Source organism: Amblyomma mixtum, chromosome 10, assembly GCF_055824585.1.
Source record: "Amblyomma mixtum isolate Tamu chromosome 10, ASM5582458v1, whole genome shotgun sequence".
Taxonomy (NCBI): domain Eukaryota; kingdom Metazoa; phylum Arthropoda; class Arachnida; order Ixodida; family Ixodidae; genus Amblyomma; species Amblyomma mixtum.
This window is the reverse complement of record NC_143021.1, coordinates 185,547,964-185,557,692: the sequence shown is the minus strand read 5'-3', so window position 1 is coordinate 185,557,692 and position 9,729 is coordinate 185,547,964. Positions and strand designations below refer to the sequence as shown.

Sequence of the window (9,729 nt, the reverse complement as noted above, 5' to 3'; positions counted from 1 at the left end):
CATTCGTAACTGCTTCATGCGAGTGAAAGACATACTTTAAAAGGAAGAGATTGGTACGCACCGGGTCGTTAGAACCTTCCCATTTATTTTATAGTATGCGAAAATATTCACAGTTGCCTCACAATTAAACGTGATTATCAAGAAAAGAGGATCTGACTCCACATTTGGACAGAATTGATTTTGGACTAAGCGGGTTTTGCAGGGGATCTTTAGTTTATGGAGTGATGCAAATTTTGTATGTGAAAATTACCGTTGGAGTTTTTGGGTCTGCATTGCTGGTACTCACGGGGAACATAATATTAACCTGGTCTTAACAGGCTTCTACTTGATTCTCAGGAAACCTGATATGAACTACGCTCTCGATGGCGTACGCATCCTTGTTACTTTTCGATGTTGAATCTTGTGTTAGATGCAAATGGTTAACGAACAGAAAACAACGACAGCGAAAAAGGAAGACAGCGCAACACAAGCGCTCATTTTCAACTGCAATTTTATCCGTCAAAAAAAAAACCTGTATACGCTCAAAAAGGGAAACACAAAGAAAATGAGAAATCTGTGTAGAGACAAGGAGTCTCTTGTATGGCTGTTTTTTTTTTCGAACTAGCGTTTAGTTCAAAGTTAGTTCTTTTGTTCCATTACAAACTGCTCTTTATGAAGCCAGTGGCACGCGATAAGCGAATATCACGTTTTTTTTTCCTTTTTGACAGCTTGTAGTGGGTCAGTGAAAAGTGACAGTAGGTTATTTCTCGTTAAGTTGTGCTGACATAGCAAAACCGAACAACTAAATAATGGGCGTTAAACTTCGCAACCACGTGACGAAAAGACAACGAAAGCCGGTTTGAATCAATGGACGCAGCCGGCGTCTAAGATCACGGAACCTGCAAGCATCGCCTTGATTTCGCAAGAAGCGGTAGGAGCGGGCAACTGGTGGCAGGTGCTAAAATTTGGTAGGTTTGTGTTTTTTAGCTTGGTGTTTGCATTATGTTTTCTAAAACTCCTACTGAACGTCGCTTTGCCGTGCTGTCACTGCCATCTTACCACGATGAGCACAACGAAATGCGGAAATATTCTGCTCAGGTAATCCAAGTTTTGGGCATGCGCTATCAGAAATAATTGCGGGGACGCTTAAGCCCCGGTTTAATGGTAAGACACAACAGAGTTATTGGTTTTTGACGTCTTTTTTTAGGATTCTTCTTTCCAATTACAGAGACATTAGAATTCACCCATAGGCATAATAAACCACGTGATACACCAAAAGACGCCAAAAGGTCCCCCTTTAGCCAAAACGTACGGAAGTGCCTGGAGGGCTTAGGTGCAGCGTGTTGACTCGCAATCCAAGGTTTTGGATTAACTTCCAGAACAATCGCCCTTATTTCAGCGCAATTATGTTAACTTGCATCCTTACATGCCATAATGACCATTCGTATCTACGGTTGTCTCAGCTACACAGTGTATGTTACAGGAAATGTGTGAGCGATATCATGATCTGGTCTTGTGTGCGCTCTTGTTGCCATGTTAAGTGTGGATGCCTTTCGCAAGCAACTCTTCAGCAAACTCTTTCTCTAACCCGGAACATAAAAGTCGGATTGAATTAGGGTTTTATGTCGTCTGCTGCTCTTCTTACGGCTATAATAACAGAAGGGGATGCAACAATAAAAGATGTATGGACACTGTGATTTAAGATCCCTTTTTTTTTTGTACTGCAGAGCGAATTTGACGCAATACAGCTGGGGCGGATGTGCCCAGTGCGCTTGTAAAAATTTACCACACCTCAGTAATTTTTGCATCCTGCTATGGCCTATTATTCTGTGAACTGCGCGAAGAAACAACACTTAGACCCACACCAATGCAAGTATGTATGCTCTCAGAACACCGCTGCATCTAGCATCTACGTTAGGACTTCATTTACGCTAAAATGATTGTTTTCACATTGCCGACTTTAAGTATTCTGGCAAAGCATTGTGCAAGTAGGCTCGTGAAGAAGAAAGGCTCAATTATTTGAAATAGTTGCACCTCAGGTAGCAGATTTAGCTATTTTATTCACCATGTATTCGTTACGTCTAACGCCAAAATAGCAGAACTGTCATTTGATAAAGCGTGGCTTTGCTTCTTGCTCCTCATTTAGTGCTGTTGGTATTGAAACGCCGTTGCATACTGCAGAAGTAATTATTCCTGCCTACAGCAGTCAGGCCACAAAGGTCGTTTAACACCGCTGGATGCGCTGCAACTTTTGACATGCTGGAGCGGGACACCTCCAAGAAAATGGCTATTTTATTATTTATTTATTTTGAACATACTGAAGGCTGAGCGCCTGCAATAAATATTCAAGCACCACTTCCAAAACATTGCTAATCATCGTTAAACGGCATGAAAAGCGCAAAACTCGTGTAGGGCTTCACGTAATTGTGGAAAGTCTTCGTAGATTCCAGGTAAACATCCCGCAATTGTAGTCCAATTCTTTGTGTAGATTTTATAGCCCGTTTTTTTTTTTATGTTAACTTGTAAGTGGCAGGCACCCGTCTGCGAAATATACAGTTGTCCTTAAAAATTGATTTTGACAAAATGTTATAGATAGAAGAAGGGCAAGGGGGTTGGAGTAGTAACGTCAGCTCGTAATGCAAACTTTTCCCGTGCCACAGATAAAAAAAAATAAACAGGCCATCTCGTCCTCGAAGGTAACAGCGCGAATTAATAAGTTGTGCGAAATGTGTAGGGCGTTTTATTGCGGCTCATAAGCGGTGAAACGGTGCCCGCGTAGAGGTCATTTCGTTTGGCTGCTGACCGCGGTACGGCCATGGCCCCAGTTTTTTGAGCCAGAGACAGATCATGGCCTCTCTCTTTACATTCTTAGCTTGAAGCCTTAGGTATTCGCCGAAATTCGTAGCTCCTCAGCATGCTTGGCTTCCCTAGTCGCTCATGAGGCTTTTCGTGCCACCGTGCTCGGCTGTGTTCTTCTTTTAGTGCTACGCAGTGCGCTCCCGTCTATGGCTGGTTTCGCTGTTTTACGTGTGATAAGCAGCGCGCCCACCCTACCGACCTGCCAGGTGGCAGTTAATGGTTGATTGCGAGACTTTGCTCAAACAGTGAACGCTGCAGCCTATGGCTGCAGTACCGCGTGTCTGCAACAACGTTGTCAGCGCTAACGCATGCAGTCCACATCTCTCACCACCCCACGAACCTCAAAGCTCGATTCAGGCGTCCTCTGACCCAGGGATGCCAGTTATGTGCACATTCTTTGCTTAGAATCACCGGAGTCTTAAACGTTGTCTTTACCAACGCCAATGAACATAATGAACGCTGGCGGCCTATGGCTTAAGTGCTTCTCCTTTGCATTCGAAGCTCCCGCTCTTCATCGGTTTCGCCGCTTAAAGCGCGACTAATGTGCCTACTGTACCAAGGGGACAGTTATGCACCTTTCCTTTCCTTTATCTTAATGTACAATGAAAGTGAAATGTCCAGACATGGTGACCTCGGCTTTACCTAGCATAGAGAAGCTCTCGCTTAAAAAAATAGTAATTTTTAGCTAAGTTCGCCAATATATAATCAGGCACAGGTTCCCCGAGGTTTTGTGGCGCTATTCTCAGTTTGTCGAGAACGAAAACTACTTCCTGCTTAAAGTGCGGCAGTTCAGTCCCACTATTTTGCAGCTTTTAGCCGCCGCCGTTGCACAGTCATAGCACTCAGCCATTGACCCGAAATACGCAGGTTCAGTCCCTACAGCGGGTGTCGCACTTCGATGGAGGCGAAATGCTTGAAGCCCGTGCCTTATGCGATATCAGTGCACGTCAATGAACTCCAGTTGGTTGAAATTTCCGGAGCCCTTCACTACGGCGTCCGCCATAGACTGAGTCGCTTTGGGACGTTCCATAAACCATAAACCTAAAACACCCTTTTCTAATTTGACATCTTTTTGTATTTCTTGACAACAAGATGGCGTACACATGTAAAATATAGAACTGCTGCATAAACCTGAGTATTGCTATTAGTGCAATGACTAGGAGGAGCCTTCATAGCGTTGTAGAGTTCATTCACTACCTCATCGTTTTCCTTTCTTTACTGAATTGTAGGAATGCTGCTTTCAGTCTTCAACACGGGCATATATAACCCCAGATTTAGTGACATGAGGCCTTATGTGTAATAGATTTGGTAAAAAAATTCTTCGCCTTTTTACCTGCACTTTGACAATCGAGGTTCTTTTCCATCTCGTCCGTATCGAGAACACCGGGAGCTGGCGAAAACCAGTCACTGTGATTGGTTGGTTGGTTGGCCTCAAATAAAATGGCGCATACCGACTACGGGGAAGTGGCCAATACACAGGCGGGGAACTGCTGGAAAGAGGAGCGTTTATAGAGGAGGAAAAGGAGTAGTAAGAGGGTACAGGCTGACAGATTGGACGACGCAACGACAGGGGACCTGTTACCTGGGAGATCGAAGACAGACGATGCCTTTATGTGCAAATTCGAATGCAATGGTTCAACTTTGCACTGCCTAAAAAAGAGAAAAATAACATAATAAAATAAAATTTAAAATTCAGAAAAATAAAAATAGATATAAAAAATTCAATGTGGCTTAGCTTGGTTAAGCCCGGTAATTGCGAAAGCAATATCCCTACCTACGCTATGGTTCAGCTGGTAGTGTAGCTGGTGGTGGTGCTTGCGGTTAGACTTGTCGCGACGCATCTGTTATCCAATCCAACGCAATGCAATGCAATCCAATCCAATCCAATCCAGTCCAGTACAATCCAGTCCAGTCAGGCCGCCATTCATGTGCACCGCCGTCGCACACGGACGGCGCGAGATCGCGAAGCAATGTTAAGCCGCTGGTGGTTGGCACAGCTACTGCTTTCTAGCGACGTGAGTCGAGCCTAATCTCTTCAGCGTAACGCCACAATCGCGCTCCTAGCGGAGAGCGCTGGAGTTAGGGGCCGGTGGTGGCACCGCCGCTCTTGCGACGGCGCGAGTCGGTCTCTCTTCGGCGTGACGTCACAAAGCACCTGTTGCGCTCCTAGCGGAGAGCGCAGGAGTTCGGCGCCGGTGGTGGCACCGCCGCGGCTTGCGACGGCGCGAGTCGGTCGCCCTTCTGTTCGGCGTGACGTCACAAAGCACCTGTTGCGCTCCTAGAGGAGAGCGCAGGAGTTAGGCGCCGCTGGTGGCACCACCGCGGCTTGTGACGGCGCGAGTCGGGCGCCCTTCTCTTGGCGTGATCTCACACATGACGTCACACAGAGGTCAACTGAAGGTCAATGGTGGCACCGCCGCGCCACGGCAAAGGCTGAAAGTGCAAGTAGTAAACCTTTCGCTTTAATAAATTAAATTAAAATTAGCATGGGAGTCGCTTCGTTTCTAGAAGAAAATTTTATACTGCACAGCGTGCACTCCCGTTGCTTCGTCCAAGCGAAAAGGCGCCAAGGGAAAGAACAACCGCAGTGGTCACAGGCAGACACGTCGGTGAAACGGAATTTCTAATAGGCGCCTCCTCTAAGAACAGAAGCGGTGACAGAACTACAGGTAGTGATCGACCGTCTCAGGTTCGGCACAAAATGGGCACAGTGGTGAAACCGCCAGACCAGATCTATGAAGTTAGAAATTTAGCAGAGGAACTCGGCATAGCAAACGCGTGAAAGAGACCTCCAGTCGGCGCGAGCGCCAGTCTTTGCTACTCCAAGAATACATAAGATGCTGATATTCGGGAGATGACGTAAGCGCCGAGGCTGAAAATTCCTGAAATATTGTGTAACTCCGATACCTCCCCACAGCTCTATATGCACAGGTTGGCAGGATACCAATTATAGGGCCCCAAAGAGGCCCTTGCTAAGGAATCTGCAACCTCATTCAGTAAAAAGGCCATGCGCTCCGGTACCCAAAGCAACCGTACAGAATTTAGATGGATCAGGATCAGCTCCTTAAAGAGGCGTAATACCCGAGACTCAGAGGATGATGATAATTAAGAGCAGACATATAGAATCCGTCATAACGATGACTTGGGAAGCGGTAGGATCTAAATTACGTAAGGCTAGAATTACTGCTAACGGTTTGGCCATATAAATGGGAGTTCCGTCACCCTGGAACCGGAGCAGGCTCAGAAAACAAGAAGAAATCGGTCAAGCTAGCACAACACCGCCAGATACATAGCCGCTACCCTGCAGCAGGACAGAAGAGCAGCCGGGCTCTAGCGGCAACAATGGCGCTTGGGCACTTTCGCCATCATTTTTGCAAAAATAAGCATTTTTTTCTTTTAATTGATAAGCATCATTTGCCTTAATTTTGTCTTTCGACATGCGTATCCAGGATCGCCCTAAAGAATTTGGCAGTACATAAAAAAAAACAGAAAGGATGAATTGTCTATCCCGCCACTCGATCACAACGGAAGTATCGTTCATGATAATCTGGAGAAAGCCAAGTGCTTTAACACGTTTTCAGCTGAGTGTTTTCTGCTGAGGACAGCAATAGCCCTGCCGATTTTCGCCTTGCCTTCAACTGTACGGAACCTATGGAGAACATTGAATTTGATCAGCGAGGAATTGTGTCGCTCTTAGAACGCTTCAAAGATAACAGTGCCACCAGTCCGGACGGCTTACCCACAGTCCTGTTGAGTGAAGAAGCGAGTCGTAATGCGCCTTTCCTTTCCCGAGCCTCAATGGAGTCTATACCTTGCGCTGGCTTTCAGAAAAGGAAAGCCCTATAATTGCCTCAATTTATAGGTGGGCCTCATCGTCTATGACAGCATGACGCAGGTGTTCATTGACCGACACATACATACATAGCTGAAACCCTTTAGCGGACGGTTTAGGAGACGGTTTAGCATACCTAACAGCGTAATATCTTTGGGTAGCTCTCGAGCTTCCTGCCGTTCACGCCGTTTAGAACGGCGATTCTGTTCCTTAGACAATCTGAGAAGCGCCTTGTCACACTCTATTCTTTCTACAATCATCGGAGCCTGAGTGCTGCGGTAGCTCAGTGGTTCTGGAGCTCGGGTGCTGATCCAAAAGACGCGGGTTCAACCCCAGCCGCGGTGGTCGAATTTTGATCGAGATGAAATTCCAGAGGTTCGTGTACTGTACGTTGTCAGTGCTCGTTAAAGAACTCCAGGTAGTCGATATTTCCGGAGCCCTTTACTACGTCGTGCCTCATGGCCTGAGGCGCTTTTAGACGTTAAACCACATAAACCAAACCAAACCAATCCTGAGTTACAGACTAATTTTCAACCATTGCAGCCTGCGTACAGTTCAAGCGCCCCGAAAGAGAGGGATCCGATCAGGCGTTTGTGTCGAACATAACAGAGAGATGTGTCCGAAAAGCCGTTGGGCCAGGAAGAATTATAATTGATTCGCATTGAATGTGCTTCTTGTACATCTTTCGTCAGCAGTGCTATGGCCAGAACAATGTTCTCGTTATTCACGACTTTTTCTGTATGCTCCCCCGGGAAGCAGCTCCACCGCAGAACGTGCTCAAACACGCCTAGCTCCGAACGCGAAGCGAGGCTAACCACGATGAAACACGTCTTTTGGCACTGCTCCGCAAACTGACCGCCAGAAGGACTCTAGGAGCTTCTAGGCTGGCCAGTTTCTGCTGGCCGGATCTAATCCGGAATCACATGCCCGGGTGTACAACACGAGCCCGAAAGGTCGCCTTCAGCACTGACTGATGTCAGTGCTGATGTCAGATCTGGTGGTGTTGATAGAATCCGTCATTTGCAGTACCAGTATTTATTTTATCACTCACTCACTTTTTTCTTAATCTTTTGCTCGAACCCCTGCAAGCCGTATTGCAAGGGTTCGGCTCTAACACCAGCGCGGCAGCTGCGCTGGAGCAGCCACTTCCTCAAATTCGACATCTGTAAGGGAGAAGTTGTCTTCGATGGCGCGATAAGTATGCGAAACGAAGTATTTAATCGTTGCCCCGAGCGAAAACTGTCCTCTGCGGATGTTCTTGCTGCGCTTGACGGCATCTGCGAGGCACTTTGCCCCCTCTTCCTTCAACGAATTTGTCCGCATGTTAAGATGTACTATGCTGATGTTTCGTGCCAATAAGTACACTATTGGGAGCCAGTGTCCCTGAGTCTCTCGATGTGAGTGATACAGTTTGGCTGACACGAGAGTAAGTTCTTTAAGCCCTGTTTCCCGAATGAAACGAGCGAATAGGGAACAGCCTCTTGAGCTAAGCGAATGAAAGTCACGGAACAATTCCAAGGAAGGGATATTTTTAGCTGAAGGCCAAAAATTTGAGAAAGTCTGAAGTGGCGCTAGGTTTCTGTCTTAACGACCAAGTCGAGGTGTTTTTGAAATTATATTGTCCTCCAAGACACAGACAAAACGAGTGATCTGCCGTTCGGTTAGCTGAAATGACACAAGTTTTTCTGCTGGGCAGTTGTGACGGAGATCTTCACAGATTTCGAGGAACTCCTCTAGGTCATTGTCCTCAACATCAATTATTACTTTCGTTCCTGGAGGACGAGGAATCTAAAAACAGGTTCCAGTGGTCATGGTCCTGCATGGCAAAAGGCAGCTTAAATTCCTGCTGTGTTTAATTTTCCCCGAAAGCCGTAGCCGAGCAGTTCAGGAATCCCCTTCTAGACTCGAATTAATCCGCTACACTTAATCTCAATTTGCTCAGCACTTTGTTTTTTACAGCAACGTTCTGCAATGAGTCGCGCGTGCTTGGCCGGGGTTAATATCTTCGAGCTCACCCTTCAAAAGTGACCTGTTGTGCACAAGCGCGTCCAGTATAAACCTCAAGTAATGTTCGGAATGATTGCTCATAACTTTCACGGTCAATGCTCTGAGCTTACATTCGTTTCTGAGAAAGTCTGAAAACTCGTCGCGACAAGATGGAGAAGCTGCACGAGATGACACTCGAGTTGGCTGATATTGCTTTCAAGGAGAAGTTTGCTTGCAGTGTTTTCAAAAACGTGTCTTCATGCTCGGCGCGCATGCGCAATTCAGGCATATTGAGGAAACACAGCGAAGTGCTAGAGGAGTCCACAACCTCTGTGAAACTGTGTCCGCTGCCCGGGAACACTAGTTCTTCCAAGTTTCTGAGTTTTGATCTCGTCATGCAGCGCCGCTCCCTCATCAATTTCTAGTGAGGGACCATCACAATCTTGATTGAAGTATTTCGCCGCAGTGTCTCGCAGAGGTTTGCTTCGTCTCTATAATCTGGCAGAGAAGTACAGTCGAAGGCACAGATGCAGCGGTGTGTCGCGATGAGCCAACGGAGAAGGGCTGTATGAGAACTGTGAGGGCATCGTTTAGCTCTAAACCTTGACATATATCGCTGTCCTGCAGATCCTCGTATCTCACAAAGCTGATACCCTAAGTCGAAGAGGAATGACAAGCTGGTCGACGATGTGGGATGTTTGGTGACGGGTGCCTGTGCTCGGTCGACGGTGGTTCAGCGCGTTCAGAGCCAAGCGTTCGATCAGCGCGATGCCGACCTGCTTCGCCAGCTCCTCCGGACCAGGTGGCAGGGCTCCATTTTCTGAAGTTGAACGGTTCGCCATTGCACCTGCGGGGAACGTTAGCGAGCATTACATGGCAGTGAAGGTAAAGAGCATTGATACTTGCCCCCTATAATGTTTCTGCTGCACCCGCTGTTAGCTATTTCCTCAGAAGAATATTTTTGTACTCATTTTCATGCGCTCCTCTCATAAAGGGGACTTCTCATCATCTCGAAGGTCTGAAAAGTTCGACTGAATTGCGGTATATTCCCTTGAGCAAATATGCGCCCTCCT

At 46.8% G+C, this 9,729-nt stretch overlaps 1 pseudogene; it reads right to left on the bottom strand.

The window, feature by feature from the left end:
• Nucleotides 1–7,780: 7,780 nt before the first annotated feature.
• Nucleotides 7,781–9,498, bottom strand: LOC149327943 (uncharacterized; annotated as a pseudogene).
• Nucleotides 9,499–9,729: the final 231 nt, after the last annotated feature.